Source organism: Ovis aries, chromosome 22 (genome assembly GCF_016772045.2).
Source record: "Ovis aries strain OAR_USU_Benz2616 breed Rambouillet chromosome 22, ARS-UI_Ramb_v3.0, whole genome shotgun sequence".
In the NCBI taxonomy this organism is placed as follows: Eukaryota; Metazoa; Chordata; class Mammalia; order Artiodactyla; family Bovidae; genus Ovis; species Ovis aries.
This window is the reverse complement of record NC_056075.1, coordinates 49019562-49046788: the sequence shown is the minus strand read 5'-3', so window position 1 is coordinate 49046788 and position 27227 is coordinate 49019562.

Below are 27227 nucleotides of genomic sequence, written 5' to 3'. Positions count from 1 at the left end.
TCTTTGGAACTCTGCATTCAAATGGGTATATCTTTCCTTTTCTTTTTTGCCTTTCACTTCTCTTCTTTTCACAGCTATTTGTAAGGCCTCCCCAGACAGCCATTTTGCTTTTTGGTATTTCTTTTCCATGGGGATGGTCTTGATCCCTGTCTCCTATACAATGTCACGAACCTCTGTCCATAGTTCATCAGGCACTCTGTCTATCAGATCTAGTCCCTTAAATCTATTTCTCACTTCCACTGTATAATCATAAGGGATTTGATTTAGGTCATACCTGAATGGTCTAGTGGTTTTCCCTACTTTCTTCAATTTAAGCCTGAATTTGGCAAGAAGGAGCTCATGAGTCAGCTCCTGGTCTTGTTTTTGTTGACTGTATAGAGCTTCTCCATCTTTGGCTGCAGAGAATAGAATCAATCTGATTTCGGTGTTGACCATCTGGTGATGTCCATGTGTAGAGTCTTCTCTTGTGTTGTTGGAAGAGGGTGTTTGCTATGACCAGTGCATTTTCTTGGCAAAACTCTATTAGTCTTTGCCCTGCTTCATTCCGCATTCCAAGGCCAAATTTGCCTGTTACTCTGGGTGTTTCTTGACTTCCTACTTTTGCATTCCAGTCCCCTATAATGAAAAGGACATCTTTTTTGGGTGTTAGTTCTAACAGGTCTTGTAGGTCTTCATAGAACCATTCAACTTCAGCTTCTTCAGCATTATTGGTTGGGGCATAGACTTGGATTACTGTGATATTGAATGGTTTGTCTTGGAAACGAACAGAGATCATTCTGTCATTTTGAGACTGCAGCCAAGTACTGCATTTTGGACTCTTTTGTTGACCATGATGGCTACTCCATTTCTTCTGAGGGATTCCTGCCCACAGTAGTAGATATAATGGTCATCTGAGTTAAATTCATCCATTCCAGTCCATTTTAGTTCGCTGATTCCTAGAATGTCGATGTTCACCCTTGCCATCTCTTGTTTGACCACTTCCAATTTGCCTTGATTCATGGACCTGACATTCCAAGTTCCTATACAATATTGCTCTTTACAGCATCGGATCTTGCTTCTATCACCAGTCACATCCACAACTGGATATTGTTTTTGCTTTGGCTCCATCCATTCATTCTTTCTGGAGTTATTTCTCCACTGATCTTCTGTAGCATACTGGGCACCTACCAACCTGGGGAGTTCCTCTTTCGGTATCCTATCATTTTGCCTTTTCACACTGTTCATAGGGTTCTCGTGGCAAGAATACTGAAATGGTTTGCCATTCCCTTCTCCAGTGGACCACATTCTGTCAGACCTCTCCACCATGACCCGTCCATCTTGGGTGGCCCCACACGACAAGGCTTAGATTCATTGAGTTAGACAAGGCTGTGGTCCGTGTGATCAAATTGGCTAGTTTTCTGTGATTATGGTTTCAGTGTGTCTGCCCTCTGATGCCTTCTCACAACACCTACTGTCTTATTTGGGTTTCTTTTACCTTGGATGAGGGGTATCTCCTCACAGCTGCCCCTATTAGAAAGATATAAATAGGTGAGTTTTGAGAGTTACTCACAAGGACCACTACCCTCAAAGGAGCCAGCTAGGAGGGCAAGAGTAGCCCCCAAAGATGGGAAAGGCCAGTTCTCGAAACAGAAAACCCAAAGAAGCCAGGCCATGGCCGGGCCGGTGGGCTCCCAGGCAGAGAAGCCACACAAAGCAGGGAGCACCTGCCTAGACTGCGTCATCCCTGAACGGCCGCCACGCAGCAAATGAGCGCGAGCGATGGAGGGGGCGGGACCCTCATCCCCACCCCCTGCAGGAGAACTTCGCTCAGCCCTAACTGACCAGCCCCCGGGAAAGACTTACATCAGCACTCAGCCATCCTGCCCAATTCAGTTTTGCCGGGACTGTCAGCTAAAGACCGTCCCTCCATAAGATGAGTTTGCAGATATCATCATTTCTGTGACTGGGTTTTACTCTCCAGCTGCAGCAGCAGCTAATGTTCTCTGCCCGTGATGAGCCCCCCGTGGGGGCCGTGTGCAAGGCGGAGAGGAAGCAGAGAAATGAGACTCTGCGAGTGGCCCGTCCCCAACGTGTGCCAGGGTGTCCCCCTGCAGGGATGTGCGGGGCGGCTGGCAGGACCACAGGGCCCGCGGGAGAGCGCAGGGCAGCGTCGGCCGGGAAAGCACAAAACCATCCAGGCAGCGAGCTGGGCCCGGGGGTGCCTGTGGTTTCCTGGGAAAGGCCAACAACTCATGGATTCATGGTGGGACCAGGCATCGCAGAGGGCATCTCTGCCAAGGAATACCGCACCCACAACACTTGCTGAGCGAATGCCACTCTCCCACACTCTGGGTGTTTCTGCAACAGGCCTGGCTCCCTGACAAGCTGGCAGGACACTTTCATTGCTATGAACACATACACACAAGCTCACATGGAAGATGAGTGTCCTGTCTCTGAGCAAATCCAGACCCACATCTCAAGGGGAGCAGGCAGAGAGGGGCAGGACAGTGCCCAGGCTCTGAGGGGCCTGGGCCTCAGGTGCCATGAGTCACGGTGGAGGGACCAGACGTGGTAACCAGTAGGAGAGACAATTGTTGGTGAGAACCTCCCATTTTTCAAAAACCAGGCCAGCAGAGAGCAGAGGAGTCCTTTCTAAAGGAGGTGAGTTAGCAGGGATGCCCAGTAAAGGTCCAGGACCATGAAGCCCATCCCAGCAGGCTGAAGGTCGCCCGTCTCCTGCATCATTTGGAGAAGGCCCCACATGGCACATACGGGCTGCCCTGGGCCCAGCCCTCCCCTCACCTGCCCATCACCGTCTCCCAAGCTTGATCAGCAGATGCGCTAAGCCTTCTGCACAGACCACAGCTGCCAGCCACTGGCTCCTCTCACACCTCCCTCTCCAGCCTCACCTCCAACCCCCGCTCTGAGGGCAGTTTGTCCTGGCCCGGCCCCTCGCACCCCTACCCCACGCTCTCCTTTGACAAAGTCCGCATCCAGCCCCCACGAGGGCCATCCGGTGCAGTCCTGTCTCCACGCAGATCCGATTCATTTCTATGTGCTAGCACGCACGGAGCTTGTATTCTGAAAATTACACAGTGTTATAAACCAAGGAAGACTTACGGATATGTAGAGACATACCACATTCATGGATTGGAAGACTCAACATGATAAACGTGTCGGTTCTTTTCAAACTGATACACAGGTTTAATGTAATTCCTATCAAAATCCTAGCAAGAGATTTTATAAATAGAGACAAGACTATTCTAAAATTCATATGAAAAGGCAAAGGAACTTGAAGCGCTAAAATAGTTTAGAAAAAGTAGACTAAGCAAGGACCAGTCCACCCGATTTCAAGACTCACTATCAATATACAGATGCAATAATCAAGACGGCGTAGTACTGGCAGAGAGACACAGACGATGGAACAGATCAGGAGCCCAAACATAGACCCACACGGATGCCACACTGATTTTCCACAGATATGCACAAACAACTCAATGAAGGGAAGACGGCTTTTTCAACAAATGGTGCTGGAACCTGAAGTGGTCATCCACAGGCAAGAAACCAGAAAAGAGGGCTTTGACCTATGTCTTATACCTTAGACAAAAATCAGCTACTAATAGATCACGGACAAAGGTAAAATATAAAACTATAAAAAGTTTAGGAAATAAAACATGAGATAATCTTCACAGTCTAGGACTAGGCAAAGAGTTCTCAGACTTGATACCAACACCACAATCATAAAAGGAAAAACTGATGAAATGGACTTGAGCAAAATTAAAACTGCTACTTGCGAAAGACTGTTAACAGGATAAAACAAAGTCAAGCTACGGGCAGGATAAAATGGTTGTAAACCATATATCTGACCAAGACTAATACACTTAGAATATATAAAGAACTGTCAAACCACAATAAAAAAATAGTCTCATTAAAAAATGAGCAAAAGACATTTTGCCAAAGAGGACAGAGATGGCAGACAAGCACCTAGAAAGACGCTCAGCATCATTAGCCACTAGAAGACGCAAATTAAAACCACCATTTGATGTCACTAAACACCTACTGGAATGGTTAAAATTAAAAAGAGTGACATCAGCAAATGCTGGCTGGAATCCAGAGAAACTAGATGACCGTAGAATGGTACAGCCACCCTGGTAGATATTTTGGCAGTTTCCACGAAAACTAAACGTCCATGAATGCTAAACAGATGACCCAGCAATTGAACTCCTGGCCACTGTCCCAGAGTCATGGAGACTCATGTTCAGACAGGACCTGTGTGTGAATATTTATAGCACCTTCATTCATTACAGACAAAACTGGAAGCAACTCAGCCTGTCGTTCAATGGATGGATGGTTATAAAAACTAGTCCATCCACACCATGGAGTGTTTGTCGTCGTTTAGTTACAAAGTTGTCTGACTCTTTTGCGGCCACATGGACTGTAGCCCACCAGGCTTCTCTGTCTATGGGATTTCCCAAGCAAGAATACTGAGTGGGTTGCCATTTCCTTCCCCAACCATAGACTCCTGCCTAGCAGTACAAAGGAACAACCTGCTAACACGTGCTATGACCTGCATAAATCTCCAGAGAATTAAGCTCAGTGAAGAAAGCCGAACCCAAGCGGTGTCATAATCTAAGATCCATCCATGCAGCACTCTTCAAATGACAAAAGCATAGGATTTGAGAGCAGAGGAGTGGCTGCCAGGAGCTAAGCGGGGATGGAGGCAGAAGGGAAATGAGTGTGGCTATGAAAAGGCACCCTGTGGGTCCTTCTGGTGATGGAACGTTCTATACTTGACCGCATCAATACCAGAGCCCTGGTTGCGGTTCTGCTCTATAGTTTCACACGATGCTACCATCGGGCAAAGGCCCACGGGACCCTGCCAGACCTCCACCTCCGCATTATTTCCCACAAGTGCAGGCGAATCTACAAGCTCCTCAAAGTAAAGAGGACTCTTGAGAGGCCCCTGGACGGCGAGGAGAGCAAACCAGTCCATCCTAAAGGAAATCAACCCTGAACACTCATTGGAAGGGCTGATGCTGAAGCTGAAGCTCCAATACTTTGGCCACTTGATGCGAAGAGCCGACTCATTAGAAAAGACCCGGCTGCTAGGCAAGATTGAGGGCACAAGGAGAAGGGGTGACAGAGGCTGAGATGGCTGGATGGTATCAGCAACTCAGTGGACATGAATGTGAGAAGCTCCAGGAGACAGTGAAGCGCAGGGGAGCCTGGCCTGCCGCAGGCCACAGAGACAAAGAGTCGGACACAACTTGGCGAATGACCAACAACAAAAACAAAGCCCTTTTCACCCACAATTGCAAGATGGCCACGGATGCAAAAAAAAAAAAAAAAAAAAAAAACCTTTGTCTTAAAAAAATGGAGGGAAGAGGAGCCACAGTTCTTATTGCAAACTATTATAGAATACAGTGGAGTCTTTAAACACACCAGTTTATACATGCTGTCAGAAACACAATAACAGTATTGGTAGAAGACTGGAGAATAATTTTGTGTCTCTTTCTCAATCTACACTCCCTGGAGCAAACTATTACTTAATTTTTTTCTTTTTTATAAATCCCATAATTATGTTGAAAACAGAAAAGTCTTATTGCTTTTCTCTTTATTAAAGCATTACTTTACTTAATGCTGATATGCAAAATATCCCAGAATTTCTGTGACTCTCCCTTGGAGATCTTTATGTTTTAATAAACCAAGAACCTCAAAAAGTGAATAGGATAAAAAGATTATAGTCCTAAATGTAAAAGCCAGAATTATGAAACTTCTGGAAGAAACCAAGGAGAAAATCTTTTGAGAGCTTGGAATAGGCAGTTTTGTTAGGATCCAAAAAGCATGAACCAAAAAGGAAATCAGATGAAAATTAGACTTAATCAGAAAAAAAAACTTTAGTTTTCAGAAAGACACACAGCATCTGAAAAGCCTTGGAATCTTGGGAGGGAGGTCTTTTCATTTATTAACAAGAGGACTGGGGCCTGGGGGCTCCTGGATGGCTGCCTGGGTGGGGGCTGGTGGCCAGGAGGACCAACAAGGTCATTGGAGGGTGGGAACTTTCAACCCCACTGTCTCCCCAGCTTGCCGGACAGGGAAAGGGATAGGGGCTGGAGCAGAATTTGTCATCAGTAGCCAATGATTTGATCAATCATGCTTAGGCCTCCATAGAAACCCAATGAGACTGGGTTCAGAGACCTTCCAGGTTGGTGAGCATCTGGAGATGCTGTGAGGGTGGTAGTCTGGAGGGAGCATGGACGCCCCCCACCCCTTCCCCACACCTCTCCCTGAGGGTCTCTTCCATCCGGCGGTTCCCAAGTTGTACCCTTTTATAATAAACTCATGATCCAGCAAGGAGGCTGCTTTCCAGAGTTCTGAGAGTTGCTCTAGCAGACCATGGAACCCAAGGAGGGGCTCGAGGGAACCTCTAATCTATACCCATGGGACAACCTAGACTCTTGGGTGGGGTCTGAAGTGAGGCCAGTCCTGTATGGAGCCTTAACCTGCAGGACCCACCCTGTCTCCAGGCAGACAGTGTGAGGACCGAAACACATAGGACACCAGCCTTTACCTGAGGATCGTGGGGGTGGGGGACCCACACACCTGGTGTCAGACGTGAAGTTGAATGTGGCAGGAAAGGAAAAACAGAGGCTTTTTTCTTTTAACATGGATGCAACTGAAATTCACATCTGTAGATGAGTGGGTGAACAATCCTGAAGGCACACACCAGAGCACGAGTCAGCAATAAAAAAACTAATCTACTCACACTCACAACATGAACGAACATCAGAATTACTATGCCGAGCAGAAGCAGCCGGACACTCGAGGACAAACTGTGTGATCCCATCAGCATGGAATTCAACTACAGTCGCAGAAAGGGGATGAGGTTTGCTTGGGGCTGAAAGCAAGGGTCCCCTCCAGGGCCATGAGTCTTTCTGCGTCTTGATCCTGGTGGTGATCACAGGGGTAAACTTTCGTTAGGACACACCTTCTCACCACTAAAATAAAAGTGAAGTTGGTCAGTCGTGGCCAACTCTTTGCGACCCCATGGACTGTAGCCTACCAGGCTTCTACATCCACGGGATTTTCCAGGCAAGAATACTGGAGTGGGTTGCCATTTCCTTCTTCAGTGGATCTTCCCAACCTAAGGATCAAACCCTGGTCTCCTGCATTACAGGCAGACGCTTTACCATCTGAGCCACCAGGGAAGCCCACCACTAAAATGGGTGCATGTTATTCTATAGAAACTACTCCTCAATTAATTTTTCAGAAATGATAGGGAGTGTAAATCCATACCACATGTAGCTTTCCTAATAATTTTGAGTCCTTTTGCCCACCTTCCTCTTGTCAAACCCTGGTAGATCCTCATCGATTCCGTAGCTGAGGAAGAGCCTGTCCCAGACACAGAATTTTCATCAGTTTCCTTCGCCGCCAGTTTGTACGTTATTAGCAACATCTTCTGCCGTCTCTGGGGTCTCACAGAGTCGGACACGACTAAAGCGACTTAGCAGCAGCAGCAGCAGCAGCAGCAGCAGCAGCAGCATCTTCAATCCACATTTTCTTCTCGGAACACTTTACAGCCCCCTTTTTGAAGGGGCTGACTTCCTCAGACCCGGATGAAGTGAGAAGTAAATCCATTGGCCTCGCACGTGTAGATGCAGACGCCCTGGTCTGCAGGGCCAGCCACAGCTGAGGGCCCCTCTGCTCTGCCTTGCGGGCCCCGACCAGGGGAGAAGAGGTGAGTGCCACCGACTCAGAGACCAGGGAGGGCGCCATCTGGATCTTCATGGCTATGATAGTAACTAGCTTTCTTATTTTAAACAGAAATAATCACACAGCAACACTTAAAGTCACACTCTAAGCTATCCCACCTGTAACTATGTGTAAGCTGATCTAACACTAAGCTGCGTGTGTTAGCTGCTCAGTCGTGTCCGATGCTTTGTGACCCCACGGACTGTAACCCTCCAGGCTTCTCTGTCCATGGAATTCTCCAGGCAAGAGTACTGGAGTGGATTGCCATTCCCATCTCCAGAAGAACTTCCCAACCCAGGGATCTGCAGGCAGATTCTTCACCATTTGAGCTACAGGGATGGTTCACTAAGCTGATCCCACCTATACCTAAGCTAATCTAACACTTCCCACCCACAGCCCATCCTGCGGACCTCAGCCTTGGAGGCGGAAGGGGGAGACTCAGGAGGCAGCAGGTGGGAAGAGGTGAGAACGGGGCCGAGCCCTGTGGCAGGAGGAAGCTGGATGCTCTCACGTGTCAGTACAGTAAACAGAAGGTGGTTTTGTCCTGAGACTTTCACAATGTGCATCGAGATGGTGATGACGCTCCAGAGTGTCGCCAGATGGCCTGGCGGTGAACGTCAGAGTCCACCCAGTAAGCAGCTTGCGCTTCTGCTCAAGACGTCCACTTTCAAAAGCACTTTCCCAAGCGTTGTCTTGTGTGTCCATCTTCCCACTTAATGTTCACAGCAGCTCTGGGAGAAGCCAGGGAAATGAGTGCCATCTGTATTTATGGACGAGCCCCCACCCCGGGCTAGGAAGGTGTCAGGTGAGGCAGGAGGGCGCCCTGCATCAGCAGAGCAGCGGGGTTTGCTCACCCTCCTCTCAGGGCCCTGCTGTCTTCCAGGAGGTGTATGCACACACACCACAGTCACATCGGCACGACCCCTCACGTGTGGCAGGTACAGTCTGGGTTTCTCCATCAGAACCCTTCAGTCCCCCAACTCCTGGCTCCTCCCTGTGTCACCTCTGATTCCCCGGCTTCTTGCATCACCAGCAGGAAGTAGCTCCAGAGGCTTTGCCCTCAATTTCATCCTTTCTGAACCCCACATGTGGGGGCAGGGGAGAGGGCTGGGCAGAAGAGCCACAGGTCTGCCTCCTTGAAAGGTGCTTCCTTCGTGTGTCCAACTTTCAATTCTAACAGTGCCCCATTCATGCAGCTAAAGGGTGTGTCAATTTGGGGGCAGAACTGAGAACCCTGTAGGGAAGAGGGATATTTAGCAGAAAGCCCTTTTTCTAAAACCCCACAACTCCCCCTATTCTCATCACAGAGGCCTTTTGACCCCAAAACAGCCCAAACACCAATGCCTGATCCATCCTCGAAGCCCCAGTGGCCTGAAGAGGGTTAGAGAGAGATCGCTGAAAAACAGCTGCTTTGGCTTCATGGAAAGCTCTTTGCTACAGCCATTTGACAAGGGCACACTCCAACTGGGCCCCATAGCTTGTCGATTTCCTCCGTGTCCCAGAGAACACAGCAGAAAGACCCTTGGGAGACGCCATGCCCTCAAATCGCCTGCGTGGTTGACTCCCAGGGACCTTGGCTGTCAACACTGACAAAGCCAGAGGGCCTCCCTGGCAAGGGAGCGGCGTCCTCTGCTGGCAGCAAGCACTTGGCAGGTAGAGGAGTCCTCGGGGCGACAGACGCAGGAGCCGCGTGGCGCCCCTCAGCTCCGATGCAGAGCTGATCCATCGTCTCCAACCCTGCAGACCCAGCAAGGAGCGCCACTGCGCCCCTCCCACTGTGGGTGCAGCTTAACTTTCTCACTTTTTTCTAAAGTGATGTTTGGAGCTAGGGAAGGGAGGATGGCTCAGTTGTTCTGTATTTGTGCCCCTTCTTGGCTGTAGAAAACTATCCTTGAGGACAAAGTTGTTCAAACAGAATTCCAACCAACAGCGTAGACCACAGCCCTCCAGCCAGGCTCAGAGGGAGGGGCAGTGGGACACGGGCAAGGAGGCCAGGGCTCCCTGAACCCAGAGCCGGAGCCAGGCCAGTCCCAGCCAACCGCCTGGAGGATGTTCCCATGCCATCCATCCTCCCAGCCAACCACGCTGAGGGCAGGGCCTCTACCGCCCTACCTGCAGCCAGGACAGGTTCAATCCTGTTTGGAAACAGAACAAATCAAGGGGAGATGCAGGTCTTCAGGGAAGGTCCCCTGGACGGGGAAATGGCACCCCCTCCAGATTCTTGCCTGGAGAATCCCATGGACAGAGGGGCCTGAGGCACTATAGTCTAGGTTGAGGGGGGGGGAGTCACACAGAGTTGGACACAACTGAGTGGCTGAGCACATGGACCCCACCATTCAAGGGTGGACACCCACACCTGTGTGCCCACTGTGGGAAACAGGGCCTTGGTAGCTGCAATTAGACTTTGAGATAAGACCATCCTGGACCTAGGCTGGCCCTAAACCCAGTGACTGGCGTGCTTGTAAGGGGAAGCAGAGTGATCTTGGACACACAGACACACAGACACACGGGGAGAAGGCCATGCAGAGAGAGAGGCAGAGACTGGAGCGACGCGTCCACACACAGGTCTGGCAATGGCTGCCGGAGCCTCCAGAAGCCAGGAGAGGGGCGTGGAGGGGATCTCTCCAGAAGGAACTGACCTGCAGCCGCCTTGATTTCAGACTTCTGGCCTCCAGAGCTCGGGGAGAATACATTCCTATTGTCAGAAGCCACCCCATACATGGCAACTTGCTACAGTAGCCCTGGGGAGCTAGCCTTGGGCTCAAATGTGGCCCATGTTAAAAAATGAGTTCCCCCTTCTGGAAGGGGCCGTGCAGAAGCTTCTGCAGACAGGACACAGCATTGGCCTCCGGGCAGGGCCAGCAGATGCCACAGTGGGCTTGCTCTTTGACCAGCGGCTCTGTCTCTAGAAAGTCTAGGAAATGAATCTCATGACACCACGTGAACAGGATGTCACCACGCCGTGGGTGGCAGCAACGAAGGGGGTGCATGGCCCCTCCCAGTCTGGTACTCAGGACCCGTTCCCAGCTCCCTCCTGGGGGGACGAGATCCACTCCACCCCGCATCCCACCCTGCCCAGGACAGTCTGGTCAACGCCCGCTAATCTGCCGTCCTGCCCAGTTTCATGTCTGTCCAGCATTTATCTTTAAGGAAGTATTACGAGGGGTTGCCCCAAGGTAGGGCTTCCCAGGTGGCACAGTGGTAAAGAACACACCTGTCCAGGCAGGAGACAGAGAGATGTGGGTTCGATCCCTGGGTTGGGAAGATCCTCTGGAGGAGGGCATGGCAACCCACTCCAGGATTCTTGCCTGGAGAACCCCATGGACAGATGAACCTGGCAGGCTACCGTCCATGGGGTCACAAAGAGTCAGACGTGACTGAGGGGCTTAGCACACAAACAGGCCCCAGGGTAAGTCCAGGTGGGCCTGGAGAACCCCCTCTCTACTCCCGCTTCTCCCACCCGTCAGTTTGGAGACACGGGCGTGATCAGAGCTGGTTGCCCAAGACAGGGCTCCACCAAAAGGTGCCAGTGACAGCCTGCCCTCTGTCCTGGCCCTGCCTCCCTGGCAAAAAGGCTCAAATAACCTCCATTTAGAAGACCTTCCTCTAAATTTGCGAGAGCAGTTAAAGCAGCATGATCAGCAGAAAGATCATTCAGTGCTTATTTTCCATCAACAATAAAACACAACTTTGAGAAAGATCTGAGGCCATTTGCTGAAAAACTAAATTGGGCACCACATCTTAAAAACTTTTTTTGAGAAAACTGCAATAGACAGCCAACCACCCAGGAAGGCCGCGTTCCTGAAGGCACAATCCATCTCTGAAACACAAGGTGACTTCTGGCAAAGTCAGCACAAGGCGGGGGATGCTCCAGGTGGGGGACGGGGGTGGCTGGGCTGAGAAGCCTCATGTGGACAGTGCCCTGCGGGGCCACACGGACAGAAGCAGCCCCCGGGCCCCCTCCCTTCCCCTCCAGTGCAGTCCCACCCCCACCAGGTAGGTGGCTGGCAGCACCCACCTCCCCACTGAAGCCCTCCTGGCAGGAGCTCTGTCATCCAAGGAACCCGAACCTTGCCCAGCATAACCGACCCCCAGGGAGGAAACATTCAACAGGCTCCCCTCACGCCTCCTCTGAGACACCCCAGTTCCACTGCGAGGCTCACCACCCACCTGGCTCCCCCGAGGCCCAGGCTGGACTGAACCCACTAGCGTTTCCATCAGCACCTCCCAGGGCTGGGAGCCTCGGGGTGGTGGCCAGCCAGGCCCCACAAGCTGCAGGGCTCCAGACAGGCTAAAGGCCAGACCCGAGGCCTTGGCCCAGCCTTCGGGCCTAGGATGCCCTCCTCCGGCTCTCCGTACTCCTGAGCCTCCGCCTCCGGGGCCTCGTGCACCCCATTCTGGGTGGGCATGGAGTCCCCTCAGTCTTGGGCTCCTCTTCTTCCAGAATTGTGGGTGCGCTTCTTTGGTGGGGTCAGGACCCAGCCATGCCTGGGCCACCAGGAATCAGAAAGCTTCCAGACCTACATCTGCGCTCCATCCCAGGGCAGGGGGTAGAGGGTCTAAATTACCAACCAGATCAAGGAAGAGTGAGGCTGTTGTCAGCTGTATCACGAACACAAAGACGGCAACAGACACTCATTCACACACTCAAGGACACACACTCACATGCTCGCAGGCATACACACAGCTGCACTCACTGGCCCAGGGCAGGCCCTGGGCTCTCCGTCCAGCACAGACAGACCCGGTCCTGCACGTGGCGGGGCTGTGGGCGGGGCCTGGGCGGGGGTGGGGCGGGGCCTGGGTTGGGCGGGCCTGGGCGGGGCCTGGGCGGGGCTGGGCGGGGGCTGGGCGGGGCGGGGCGGGGCGGGGCCCCACCAGATGCTGTCCAATCAGTCCAGACACAAAGTTCCTGATGCAGGAACAGACCAAGCGGAGCGGCCCAGAGGGATCGGCCTAGCTGGAGGCAGTGCTCACGTTGGGTCTGCCGGTTTGGAAGGCGAGGAGCGTGTGCTGGAATTGTCCATCCAGAAAACAGACCTCACAGGCCGCCAATGCCTGAGCAGCGCCTGCGGGTAGAACCTTGTGTGAGGATGTCTTGAAGAAGGGCTGTGCTTTGGGCTCACGGTGAGAGGTCCAAGCCAGTGGCCAGCCTGCTTCTTGACCTTTGTTAGACCTGGTGACCACGCTGGGCCAACACGGCTAAAAAGCTGGTAAAAGGAGCAAAGCCCCCAGCTACCCTAGCCCTTGCTGCTCCCAAGTCGTTATGAGATTAAAATGCTGTGGCCAGGCGGGGTATCAGGCACTGGCCTCGCTGCCAGGAGTGGGGACAACAGCTCGGAGCTTCCCGATGCAACTCGGCCATGAGGGCGAAGAGCCTCGGAGCTGACCCGGCGGCTCTCCCCCGCGACTCTCCTGAGGAGCCAGGGATGCAGACGGACGCGTGGATGCGCCGGAACACACAACAACCAGAAGTGAAAGGAGATGCTGGGACGAATAATGGCAGATCTGTGAGGAAAGAAGCTATGTGACCATTAAAGACGACAGCAGCTAAGAACTGATGAATCTGTGAACATGCCCATGTGAGATGACGGAGAGAGAAAAGTGCAGGACAAATCTGCTTCCTTCCCCCGCCCCCCCCCCCCCCCCCCCCCCCCCCCCCCCCCCCCCCCCCCCCCCCCCCCCCCGCCCCGCCCAGGTACAAGCAGCACGGTCCTGCCTGTTGCAGGCTGTGGGGAGGCTCTGATGAGCAGGAGGCCACACAGAGCCCAACCCTCGCCGGGGCTGCTCCCCGGGGAGCTGCATCCACCACTCAGCCAGTCACCCCATCCACCCGTGAAGCCTGCTGCTGCTGGTGGTTCTACCAAGGAGGGTCCCGACAGCCAGGGATCCTGTAGTGTGCCCCCCAGACTGAGCCAGCTATGAGGGTGAAAGGGAGCATGACTGATCGCTACCCAGGGCCAGGCTGGTCCTGACTAAGTGGGCGCCAGGCCTCCCCACTCGGCAGATCACACTCTGGAAGCATCCTCTCCTGTAATCAGATGCTGCGATGGCAGTGAGAGGGCTCCGCTCCCCAGCAGTGGGGGAGGAGGGGCCGAGAGAGGGAGAGGCAGAGAGTCCCCAAGTCTGCCCCCAAGGTGGGGGGGGTGGGGGCCAGGCCTGGGCTGGGGTGCCCTCTCAGGGGTTAGCCTTTGGAGTTCCTGGAGGACAGAGAGATGCTGTCCACTCTGCACATGTCTGAAATGGCAGAGTGGAAACCAGATCCCCTTCCTACCTGGGGGGTAGTCCCGGGTCAGGCTTGTCCTTGGGTCCTCCCTGGGGTGGGCCAGTAGCAGGCCTTTCCGCTAGAACTTGAGACCAGAGTTCACAACCCCTGCATTGCGCTCAGTGTCACCAAGAGGCAGGGGTTCACGCTAATCTGAATGGATGGTCATTCACCTCATGCCCACTGGGGAGAGGAGAACCCCATCCAGGCTGTCGAGGGGACATGCACTCAGCAAGGGAGGGCAAGTCTCTAGTGGGATGACCGCTGCTTCCCCTGCCCCCCAGAAGAGAAGCGGGGTGAGGGAGAGAAGCAGAAGGACAACCTGCTAAGTGGGAGAAAACGTCTGCAAATGATGCGACTGGAAGCGGGTTAACATCCAAGATATACAAACAGATCATACAACTCAACGTAAAAAAAAAAAAAACAAACCTGATTTTGAAATGGACAGAAGACCTGAATAGACATTTTTCCAAAGGTGACCTACAGATGGCCAACAGGCACATGGAAAGATGCTCAGCATCGCTAACCAGGGAAATGCAAACCCAAACCACAGTGAGATCCCACCTCACATCTTCAGGATGGCTGTCCTCAGAAAGACCACAAATTACAAGCATTGTCGAGGATGCGGGGGAAGGGAACCACTGTGCACTGCCGGCAGTGTGGAAAACAGCTCGGCAGTGTCTCCAAAAGTAAAAACAGAACTGCCATATGACCCAGAAATCCCACTCCTGGGTACATATCCAGAAAGAAAAAAAGAAACACTAACTCAAAAAACTGCCCAGCAGCATCATTTACGGTTGTCAAGATATGGAAGAAAGTGTCCACGGACAGATGGATGAAGACGTGGTGCACACATACGATGGAATACTGCTCAGTCATTAAAAAGAGTGAGATTTTGCCATTTGCAACAGTGTGGATGGACTTGGAGGGCGCTATGCCAAGTGAAACAAGTCAGACAGAGGAAGACAAATACTGTATGATATCCCTTACGCATGGAATTCTGCAAATAAAACAAACAAAAAAGAAAGAGACTCACGGATAGAGAAGAAACTAGTGATTAGCAGCGGGGAGAGGAAAGTAGGGAGACGAGTAAGACGGGGGTGTGGGACTGAGAGCTACAATCTCCTGTGTAAAATAAATAAGCTACAAAGACATGTTGTACAACATAGGGAACACAGCCAATACTTTACAATAACCATAAGTGGGTATAATCTTTAAAAGTTATGAATCACTATGTTTTTGTACACCTGTAACTTATATAATGGGGAAACAGTGGCTGACTTTATTTGGGGGGGCTCCAAAATCACTGCAAACGGTGATTGCAGCCATGAAATTAAAAGATGCTTACTCCTTGGAAGGAAAGTTATAACCAACCTAGAGAGCATATTAAAAGCAGAGACATTACTTTGTCAACAAAGGTCCTTCTAGTCAAGGCTATGGTTTTTCCAGTGGTCATGTATGGATGTGAGAGTTGGACTATTAAGAAAGCTGAGTGCCAAAGAATTGACATTTTTGAACTGTGGTGTTGGAGAAGACTCTTGAGAATCCCTTGGACTGCAAGGAGATCCAACCAGTCCATCCTAAAGGAAGTCAGTCCTGAATATCCATCGGAAGGACTGATGCTGAAGCTGAAACTCCAATACTTTGGCCACCTGATGCATAGATCTGACTCATTTGAAAAGACCCTGATGCTGGGAAAGATTGAGGGCAGGAGGAAAAGGGGGTGACAGAGAATGAGATGGTTGGATGGCATCACCAACTTGATGGCCATGAGTTTGAGTAAATTCTGGGAGTTGGTGATGGACAAGGAGGCCTGGCCTGCTGCAGTCCATGGGGTCACAAAGAGTCTGAAACAACTGAGCGGCTGAACTGAACTTATATAGTATTATACATCAACTGTGCGTGCATTCGAAGTCACTTCAGTTGTGTCTGACTCTGCAACCCTATGGACTGTAGCCTGCCAGGCTCCTTGTCCATAGGATTCTCCAGGCAAGGATACTGGAGTGGGTTGCCATGCCCTGCTCTAGGGTATCTTCCCGACCCAGGGATTGAACCCACGTCTCTTACGTCTCCTGCAGTGGCAGGCAGGGTCTTTACCACCAGCACCACATCAACTTGTGTGGTAGGTAGTCTCAGTCATGTCCAACTCTTTGCGACCCCAGGGACTGTAGCCCACCAGGCTCCTCTGTCCATGGATTCTCCAGGCAAGAATACTGCAGTGGGTTGGGAAACCCAGGGATCGAACCCACGCCTTGCGTCTCCTGCATTAGCAAGTGGGTTCTTTACCACTAGTGCCACCTGGGAAGTCCATATCAACTAGATCTCAATAAAAATAAAAAATAAAGCACCAAGGGCAAGGAGGGGGCGAGGCCTCGGGCTTGTGCAGGGTTCAGGGAGCGGTGAGGTCACTGTGACTCAGGCTCTGTGCAGAGCCCGCAGACACGGCCCCAGCCTCTCTCTGTCTGCTGAGGGCTGTGTCCGCTGGGATGCTCAGCTCAGACAGGGTGAGAAGGGGGCGGATTTGCTCACACAAGATTCACACTCGGGAAGGAATGCTCTTTCTGCGGGATCAGCAGACGTCTTAGCATGTGACACTCTCCCTCCTTACAGGGAACTCGACGACTGGTGAGCAGACTTGTTCTGAATCTAAATGCCCTCGGCTCTTTGCAACCACGGGCTCCCCATTCTCCTCAGGACTGAGTGATGGTAAATCTCCCCCATCTGTTTTATCATCTCCACCCACTGCTGGCTGCTTCTCAACATCTCTGCACTATACTGCAGATGCAGTCTTGATTGAAGAGGGAGTGTTCACAACCTGATTTTTATTTCTGCAAAGATTCCCACGCCTCAGTGTTGATAATTAAAGATGCTGTCATCATGGTTCTCCCTATACCTTCCTTCCGGTTAGAGTCCTGCGCTTCTGGATGTAAAATACTGAGTCCGTAACGGATGCCCTTCCCTTATTCTGAAAAGGGAATATCATTCTTCCTTCTTTACTGTCTTCTAGACACAGGACAGTCAGCAGGACAGAGGAGATGGGTTTAAAATCATGAGGAGAATGGCAGATATGTTTCAAGGACTCAAATGTAAAGAACAATGGCTGTCCCTCCCCATGTATCACGTTGGCAAACCTTCAAAGGTGGCTGCTGGCAGGACTGTAAATTGAGGCAACCACACCCCAGGCCAGCTGAGCAACAGGAATTGCAACTCTAACACGCACGGCCCTGCACTCAGACACTCCTTTCCCGGGAATTGGTCCCGAGCAGATCACTAGACAACTGCTTAAAATATACACTCAAATCACACGAAACACCCTAAACACCCATGATTATGCAGTGGGTTACAGAGAGGATGACAGATTGATTCAATGGAAACCAAGGCAGCCATTAATAAGAATGACATATACCAACATCCATCATGAGGTCAGTGGTGCTCCCCAGGAAAGACAGAAGAGGACCTCGAATGCAACAAGCATAATTTAATTTTGCTTCCATTAAAGCGTGTGTGTGCGCACATGCACACAGGGATGCACACACACGCGTAGGCGTGTTTGCCTATTTGCTTAGAAGAGATGTGAGCAGTGGCTCTTCTGGAAAGAGAAGTGTGAGAGTGGCCTTCCGCATTCCTTACTGACCTTCACAGTTAAATACATGAAGAAGTATTATTATTTTTAGGATCAAAAAAAAAAAAAAAGAAGTTTTCATTTGGAAACATATGCAAAGGTAACTTCCTCACGTTTATGAACCCAGGCCACAAATGGGAGATGACACCACATCTGCCGACTGCTGTAATGGTCAACTTGGCAAGACCACCGTGCTCAGTTGTTAGGTCAAATGCCAACCCAGGTCACCGTGAAGCTGTTTTTAGGATGAGATTAACATTTAGGTCATCAAGTAAAGCAGATCAGCTCCACTGTGTGGCAGGCCTCCTCATCCAATCATTTGAAGACCTTAGGAGTAAGACTGAGGTCCCCCGAGGAAGAAGGAATTCTGCTCCAGATGGCCCCAAGATGGACCTGCAAAGCCGTCCCCTGCCTGGGTCCCCAGCCTGCCGGCCAGCCCTGTAGATTTCAGTCATGCCAACCTCCAGAGACACATGAGCCAGTTCATTAAAATAACTCTGTTTCTTTCCTGGTCTCTCTCCCTCTCTATACATAAATACACATCCTATCGATTCTGTTTCTCTGGAGTACCTAGACTCATTTTTATATTTTTAATAACCTTTGATTTTTAGAGCAATTTTAGGTTCACAGCAAAGTTGAAAGGAAGCTAATGATGTCTCCTGCTTCTACACAAGCATACCTTCCTCCACTGTCAAAATCCCCACCAGAATCATGCATTTGCTACAATGGATGAACCTACGTTAACACATCAGCATCACCCAATGTCCATAGTTTTACCCTAGGGCTCACAAACTGTTGCATCGAATCTATAGGTGGCTTTTGGTAGTACTGACGTTTTAACAATGTTGGTTCTTCCAGTCCGTGAACACAAGACAACTTTCCATTTATTTGTGCCTTCTTCAGTTCCTTTTATCCATGTCTTCTGGTGAGTTTTCAGAGTAAAGGTCTTTCACTTCCTGGGGTAAATTTATTTATAAGCATTCTATTATTTTTGATGCTATTAAAATGAAATTGACTGCTTCTTTTTCAGAAAATTCACTGTTATTGTATAGAAACACTACTGATTTCTATATTAATTTGTGTCCTACAACTTTACTAAATTCTTTGATTAAATATAACTTTTTTTTTTTTGATTGAGCCTTTGGAATTTTCTGTGTATTCAATCACATCATCTGCAAATATAGACAATCTCTTACTTTCCATTTCTGATACCTTTCATTTCTTTTTTTCTTGCCTGATTGCTGTGGCTAGGACTTCCCGTACTATGCTGAATAGGAGTGGTGGGAATAGGCACCCTCATCTTGTTCCTGATCTCAGAGGAAAATCTTTCAACCTTTCACCACTGAAGATGACGTTAGCTAAAGGCTACAATACATATGGCCTTTATTACGTTGAGATATGTGTGAATCCCCAACCTCCCTTGACTAAATCACATTGGCTGGTGTGCTGGCTATGGCCAAAGATGACAGAGGCTGTGACTATAAGTCAGTGGGTCTCTGACTGGTAGGGAGACACACGGCACTTCAGTTCAGTTCAGTCACTCAGTCGTGTCTGACTCTTGCAACCCCATGGACTGCAGCACGCCAGGCCTCTCTGTCTATCACCAACTCCTGGGGTTTACCCAAAACTCATGTCCATTGAGTCGGTGATGCCATCCAGCCATCTTATCCTCTGTTGTCCCCTTCTTCTCCCACCTTCAATCTTTCCCAGCATCAGGGTCTTTTCAAATGAGTCAGCTCTTCGCATCAGGTGGCAGGAATATTGGAGCTTCAGCTTCAGGATCAGTCCTTCCTGGAAGGACACAGGGCACCATAACCTGGCAAATGGGCGTGTGTTCAGAGGCGGGGTGGCCAGCAGAAGTGTTTCGGAATGTGAAGGGCCCTTTCTTAGACAAACAGCGAGACCACAAGCTTACAGGCTGCAGTCCAGAGTTCACCCAGCAATTCTCCTTGGCAAGGCCTCTGACTGCGCCAGCTTCCTTCATCCGTTTTATTGGATTCCAGATTCGTTCTCCTGAGTCTGCTCCTCGGGGTCCACCATCACCCCCCAGCCATTAAGGAAAGAGGGTTAAGACCTCAGGTTGGCGCTGCGCCTGCACACCACGCGCCTCAGCAGAAACCGCCTCTCACTCCCTCCAGCCGGCAGGCAGGGCCGGCCCGAGCACTGCCTCCTCAGTGGATAATAAAGGTTACGGCAGCAAATTCTAGAACCAAAGGTCAATTCACTCCATGACAAGTTTTTAAAAGCTCCCGTTTAAAGACACATTTGCTTTCAGCACAGCAAAGCTGGTCAGCCAACTGCCCGATGGCCACTATCCCTGTGATGGCCTGCCCCAGCCATTACCCAGGTCTGCAGGGAAGAGCTGATGTTTCCGCAGGAGAAGCACAGGCCTGGGTCAGGCGTCCAGTGACCGGGGAAGCAAGGAAAGCTCCCTGGGCTGAGAGTGGGGTGGACGCCGTGTGTCCCCTCTGCCCGGAGTCCCCACAGGCACGGCCATGAGTCCTCGGGGTCTGGAACCCTCTGTTTGGAGGGAGAGCAGAGCTCAGGGGCCGGGCCCCCACCAGCCTCGAGGAGCAAGCTTTGCTGACATGCTTCTCCGTGTGACAGCTCTGCTTCTGCTGTGTTTCCAAAGCCATGAACCGACCGCCTGCTGAACGCACACCTGCAGGGGAAATCGATCTGACTCTCGCTACGGGGAGGACGGTGCCATCAGCACTGCAGCCTCCCAGAGCGCAAGACGCAGGCAGAGAAGTCAAGCCCCAGTTGGCGGGGCCGGAGGGACAGGGACACAGATGGGCCCCTCCCGAGCCTGGCCGACCCCCCAGACACACTGGGCTGTGTCCTCACCCCCCAGGATGACTGTCAGACCTTACTGTGCTCAGTGCTGACAGACGTGTGCGTTCACACACCAGCAGCTGTGCAAAGGTCCCCTGGTGAGCGCACCTAAAGGACGACTTGGGGGGATGGGGAGTCACCGTTTGACGGGGAGTCACCGCGTGTGACGGGCAGAGTCACCACGTGACGGGGAGAGTTACCGCATGATGGGGAGAGTCACCGCGTGATGGGGAGTCCCTGTTTGACGGGCAGAGTCTATGTTCGGGAGGATGAGAAAGGCCCGTGGGCAGATGAGGGAGCTGATTGAAAACTCTGTGAATGTACTTGATGCCACTGGACTGGACACCTAACAGTGATTACAGTGTCAACTTTCATTTCTGTGTCTTTCACAAGAAAAAAATTAATCTAATTAAAAAAATCATAAGATGACTTACTCTGACTCCTAGCTGCCAGGACCAGTGGTGTGAGATCAGCTCGAGACCAGAGGTGCCCTTAAAATGCCGGCAGGCGTGATGTCCACTGGGGAGCCAGGAGTGCCTGGACCCCCAGCATTTCTCAGGAAGAACAGACACATCGGCTTGTGAAGCACGGGACAAACCACACAGCTTGGGATTTTCCCTTCGATCTAAAGGAGGAGGAAGTAAAAGACGGCATCCCCATAAAATCTAGCAGACTGATTGATCCCGATGACACAAATATGGCCGATGGGCACACATCTACAACCCAGACCTTAACTCACGCAGAGTACAGATTCCACAGTGCTCGCAAAACCCAAAGACCCACTGTGACGCATTTTGTTGAATGTAATGACTACTGAAAAGTCGACGTTTTTGTGTCTGACATCTTCAGCTCACGTTTCCTCTCTTCAGGGATCTCTTCTCTATTACACCAGCTAAGAGAAAAGGCGAGACATATTATAGTAGCCATCAGACAGATGTGTAACTGTGCAATAGTCTGGAGCTAGGGCAGGTCAGCTCTGTGGGACAGAAAATACCCTGAGACGGCATCGTGGACCATAAAAGGGAGCATCTCAGTGAAAAATACCACAGGCCAACTGCAAAACAAGACCAGTGATTTAGCTGAGATTTGAATTAAGAGGATTAAAGAAAAAGAAAACCATGTGGCGGAAATGAAAAGGTCACAGTTTATGTGTGTGTGTATATATATACACGGACACAACTGAGCAACTGAACTGAACTGATACACACACACATACCTGCTAAGTCCCTTCAGTCATCCCCGACTCTTTGCAACCCCATGGATTGTAACTCACCAGGCTCCTCTGTCCATGGGATTCTCCAGGCAAGAATACTGGACTGAGTTGCCATGCCCTCCTCCAGGGGGATCTTCCTGACCCAGGGATTGAGCCCCTGTGTCTCTTACGTCTCCTGCTTGGCAGGTGGGTTCTTTACCACTAGCGCCACCTGGGACGCCCCACATATATCTATATATACAGGGACACCATGCACACGGGCAAGACCACCCGAGCACATGGAGGAGTCTGTCTACACTCCAGGGAGAGTGGGCTCAGGAGGAGCCAGCTCCAAGCACCTGGACCTCAGGCCTCCAGCCTGCAGGGCCCTGAGGACTAGACCTCCGTTGTCTGGGCCGCCCCGTCCTTGTCCTCTGCCAGCCCGAGCGGACTGGCACAGCAGCCAGTGTTACTTCTGTCCCTGCAAGGCCACTGGGTTCCTAAGCGTATCTGAGCCAACCCCTTGAAATTCCCGTCTCCAACCATCCTCTGCAGGAAGGAAAAAAGCAGACTTCGCTTCTCACCTCAGGATAGTGAATCAGGCTCTGCAGAATTTCACGATCCCTCGTATCTGGGGAGGGTGACGCCTCCGACTCGCAGCCTCCTCTGGACTCTGCACAAGCGCTCGGCCAGCCTGTCCCCAGGGCACTGCCCAGTCCTCCTCTCTGCTGCAAGGGGCCTCCCTGCAGACGGGATGCCAGAACCCAGGACACTGCCATCTGTCCCAGCAGCCCGATCATGCATCTTAATGACACGCCGGGTGGAGGCCCATCCCTGGCTACAGTCCAGGTCATCCAATGAGTCTCACCGTCCCTGAAGAGCCAGCAGGGCCCTGGTCCAGTAATCGGTGCTGCTTTAGGCTCGATGCTTTCCTCATAAACTCAGCTGATGGCCTTCCCGTTATTGCTTTTCAGAGGGAAGATTTAGAGCAGCAGAAAATACTATGAAAAAGGGTATTAGGCTTAGATTGACCATAACACAATGATATGAGATCCGAGCTCCCCAGTCTATGCTGTGCCATTAACTACACATTCTTCCACTTGCCAGCCGGTGGGCTGCAAAGCAAGTGTTGGCTGGAGATTTCAATCTCAGTGAGCAATTTAAACTCAGCATTTTGCATAAATAGATTACACAAAATCTGTTTATTGTGATTTCCACATATATGGGATGGGGAAATGTCATAGAGGATTTCTCCTTCTCAAGGAGGCTCGAACAACAAAGAAGTCAAGTTCACTCGTCTAAGTCAGTGCAGGTGGGGCACTTCGAGAGGAAGGTGACAAACTGGAATTTCACATCATGAAGGCTAGGACTCTGGAGAGTCCCTGGGACAGCAAAGAGATCAATCCAGTCCATCCTAAAGGAAATCAACCCTGAATACTCATTGGGAGAACTGATGCTGAAGCTCCTATACTTAGGCCACCTGATGTGAAGAGCTGACTCACTGGAAAAGACCCAGATGCTGGGAAAGGTTGAGAGCAGAGGGGGGTGACAGAGGATGAATGGCTGGATGGCATCACCGACTCAATGGACATGAGTTTGAGCAAACTCCGGGAGATAGTGGGGGACAGGGAAGCCTGGCATGCTGCAGTCCCTGGGGATGCAAAGAGTCGGACACGACTTAGTGACTGGACAACAACAAAGGCTTGGATGCCGCCCTCTGTGCTTCTGATTTCACACCAGGATCCTTGTCTTACTTTTAATCTGCCACAGAAATCTCTCGGATTGCAATGTATTATCCTACCCAGCAATGCCTCTCCAAGCATCAGAGACCACTTCATCCGAAGAGGGAGACGCCACCAGGGGCGGGGGCCTCAAACCCAGGAGCAGAGCAGGAGGAGCCAGGCTGTGACCCCCCCTCACCATCCACCTGCACAGCCAGGTGCAGTCAGGACGCCTGTCTGGGTGTCAGGACACCCCTGTGGCCTCTGGAGGGCGGCCCTGTGGCCAGAACCTCAGGCACCTCACAGTCCAGCTGGAGCCGAGGGCGCCTCTCATTTCCAGCGGTATCTGTGGGCGCATCCACCAGGCACTCGCAGGCTCCCCACTGACCAGCAGGGCAAATGTACCGGCTTCCTGTGGCCTCTATAACAGAATATCAGAAACTAGTGGCTTACCGCAACACAAGCGTATTCTTCCACAGTTCTGGAGTCCTAAATCCAAGCCCCTGGCAGGACTGGTACTTTCCGGAGGCTTCGTGGAAACTCGTGGCATTGCCTTTTCAGTCCCCAGGGATGCCTGCATCCTTGGCTCCAGCCCTTGCCCACACCGCTCTGACCTCTGCTCCCATTCAGACTCTGCCCACCTGCCCCCTCCTATAGGGACCCTTGTGAGGACAGTGGTCCCACCGAGATAACGCAGGGTAACCTCCCCATCTTGCGTCTTACCTGCAAAGTGCCCTTTGCCCTGGAAGGTCCCATATTCACAGGTGTGAGGGATCAAGATGAGGACTTCTTTAGGGACCATTATCACATCTACTATAGGGAACTCTGGTTTTCTCTGTAATTCTCCAATACAGGATAGTTCACAAATGTTCTTATATGTTTATTAAATCATAAACTTGCATTCTAAATATATCACCTGTGAGCTCAGAAGCCTGGCTTGGGGGCAGGGGTGTAGAGAAGGGACAGACTATGGAAAATGACCTCCACCAAGGCCAAACTCGGTCCTGCATGACCCAGGCAGGTCGCACGGATGTTCACAGAAAGGAGGGGCCATCTCCAGCCCAGTATCCTCACCTGGAGATCACATGCATCATCGTGATGGTGTGAACCCCAGAACCTCCAGCTCTCAGAAAACTGAACCTCATTCTGAAGCCACAAACCTTCTGCCATTCTCAGGCTTGAGATCATCGGATCCATTTTGCTAACAACCACCTGTTGTCTCTCTGTCCTGGGGCTTCTCTGAAGTTTAAGCAGCACGTCACGACCTAACGCCTCATCTCTGTAACCTCCCAGCTCTTTCCTGGGATACGCCTGGCTCACAGGAGAGTCCCCCACTGTGGGGATTGCAGAGGACAACAGGCCGGCTTACAGGGGATGTATTTATGGTAGCCTCTGGAGGGATGATGTAGAGACCTTGGGAGATTTGCATCCGATGCTGAGACTCCAAATGAGATCCTCAAGCCGACTCTGGGGAGAGTCTAGAGCACCCTTCCAGCTCACTGGGGAGTAACGCAGGGGGCTGGTGTACTACAAGGGTTCTGTTGGCTGCAGAGACAGAGAATCCAATTCAAAGCGCCTTGAGCAATAGAAAACATGCAGACTCACTGCACAATCAGGTGTGAATGGCTTCAGGCACGGTGGGTCCAGGGGCTCGGACGCCGTCATCAGGAATTCCCGAGCCCCCCTCCTCGGGCCTGCTCTCAGAGGGGCTGGCAGGGCCGACCTGCCTTGCACAGCTCTGAGAGTGACCCTTCCTCAAGCTCTGTGCCCCTGGGCCCCACTGGCCTCTCCCTCGCCCCAGCTCTGGTGTATGTCTCCGTTTTTAGGCAGGCTTTCCCCTCACGATGACAGAATGGCTGCAGCCCAGTTCCCAAGCCTCGCCTGAAAAGCAGAGCCCATCCCCCAGTGACATTTTTCTCATCCATCACTTGGAAAGTGAGTTCAAAACACAGGTGAGGAACTTCCTCGATGGTCCAGTAGATAAGAATCCGTCTGCCAATGCAGGAGACACCGGTTTGATCGCTGCTCCGGGAGGATCCCACATGCCTCGGAGCAACTAAGCACGTGCATCACAACTACTGGAGCCCACGCGCCCTGGAGACTGTGCTCCCCAACAAGAGAAGCCTCCAGTGAGAAGCCCACGCGCCGAAAAGGAGAGTAGCCCCCGCTTGTTGCAACTAGAGAAAGCCCATGCCCAGCACCAAGACCCGGTGTGGCCAAAACTTCATTAATGAATTTTAAAGAGCAACACAAGGAAGGCCCCTGGAAAACCAGCTTCAGATGGACGCTCTGCCTAGAGTTCCAGCTTGGACTGTACGGTCTCTGAAATCTGAGACTTGATGAAAATCATAAATTGCTCCTAATTGTGCGTCCCCACCAGGCTCCATCTGCCTCCGACTTTTCCCAAAATGAGCTCCTTCTTTGTCCCACCAGCATATTAATCAGGAAAATGATGTGGGTCTCAGCAGCTCTCGGACCCAGCATGATTACCACTTCCGGGTCGGCAGTGATGTCAGCTCAGATAGCTCACACCTGGAGCGAAGGCTGAAGAACACCCCACCAATCTGCTCCTCGGTGACGGTGACCAGTCCAGGAGGGGACAGAGCCACCCTGCCGGGCCTACCTTGTCAGACAAAAGTGCGAGCAAAGTGAAATTTAGAATCAGACAGATTCTCATATCATTTCTCTAATGTAGCAGAGAAGATCTCTAAAAATGCTTTATCTGAGCAAGGCCCTGGTTCTCCCAGGAAGAAAGTGATGAATGAGGCTTCTCTCCAGAAGCTCAGTCCCACCCAGGAAAGTCCCTGGCTTGTGGTTGAAAGTAAAAGTGAAGTCATGCCCGCCCAACCCTTTGGGACCCCATGGACTGTAGCCCACCAGGCTCCTCCATCCATGGAATTTTCCAGGCAAGAATACTGGAGTGGGGTGCCATTTCCTTCTCCAGAGGATCTTCCAGACCCAGGGATCGAACCTGGGCCTCCTCATTGCAGGCAGACACTTGCCCATCTGAGCCACCAGGGAAGCTGTGGTTAGGGTTAGGGTTTTGACTCCATGATGGTGTGAAAGTGGCGTGCGTACAGTAGGAACCACAGAGTTCAGGTTTTGAATTTGAATATTTTCTGAAGCTGGGAAGACGGGGTCCAGTCCCCTCTCCTGATCAGTCCCGTGATCCCAGGGTGGAAAACCAGCACGTTTCCAGCCATCCAGGACAGACAGCCGCTGCGCCGTTCACCTTAGTGCACAGGAGGGTCCACAGGAGGTACACAGGAGGGCCAGCACTTTATCACAGGCCTTGTTTCGTCCGACTGCAGGTGAACGTCAGTGCTCTGAGCACATGTGATGGAGGCTAGGCTGAGCTGCGACGTTTGGGAGGAGAGAGGTCGTAAACCTATTTCACCTTACAATGGTTTATAAGAAAGTGGGGCTCCATCGCAGGCGGAGGAAGACCTGTATATCCTAACAATTGCATCCGCAGAGCAGGAAAGAGGGCCCTCAGGGACGACCATGTGAGACCAAGAAAGGGGCCCACCGACTCGGATCAGACACACTTGAGTGTCTGCCCACCCACTTCCCGGGCTGGCCTCCGGTCCTATCAGTGAAGTGCCGCCCTTGGGCCCCCAGGTCACGTCCCTGCAAGGACATGCTCCATGTTCTCTGCTTGTGCCAACAGACGGCAGTGTGATGGGGTCGCTCGAGCCCAGGGCTGAGCCCTTCAGCATCTTTGCATGAGGTGGATCTCCCATTTATATATGACTTTTGGTCTAAGAGCAGGTCCAAATCTGAGACATCCAGGGCAGCTAAGCTTCAACAGCAAATTTTCAGTCTTTCTGGCATGAAGAACTAGCATAATGAGTTTGGGGCAAG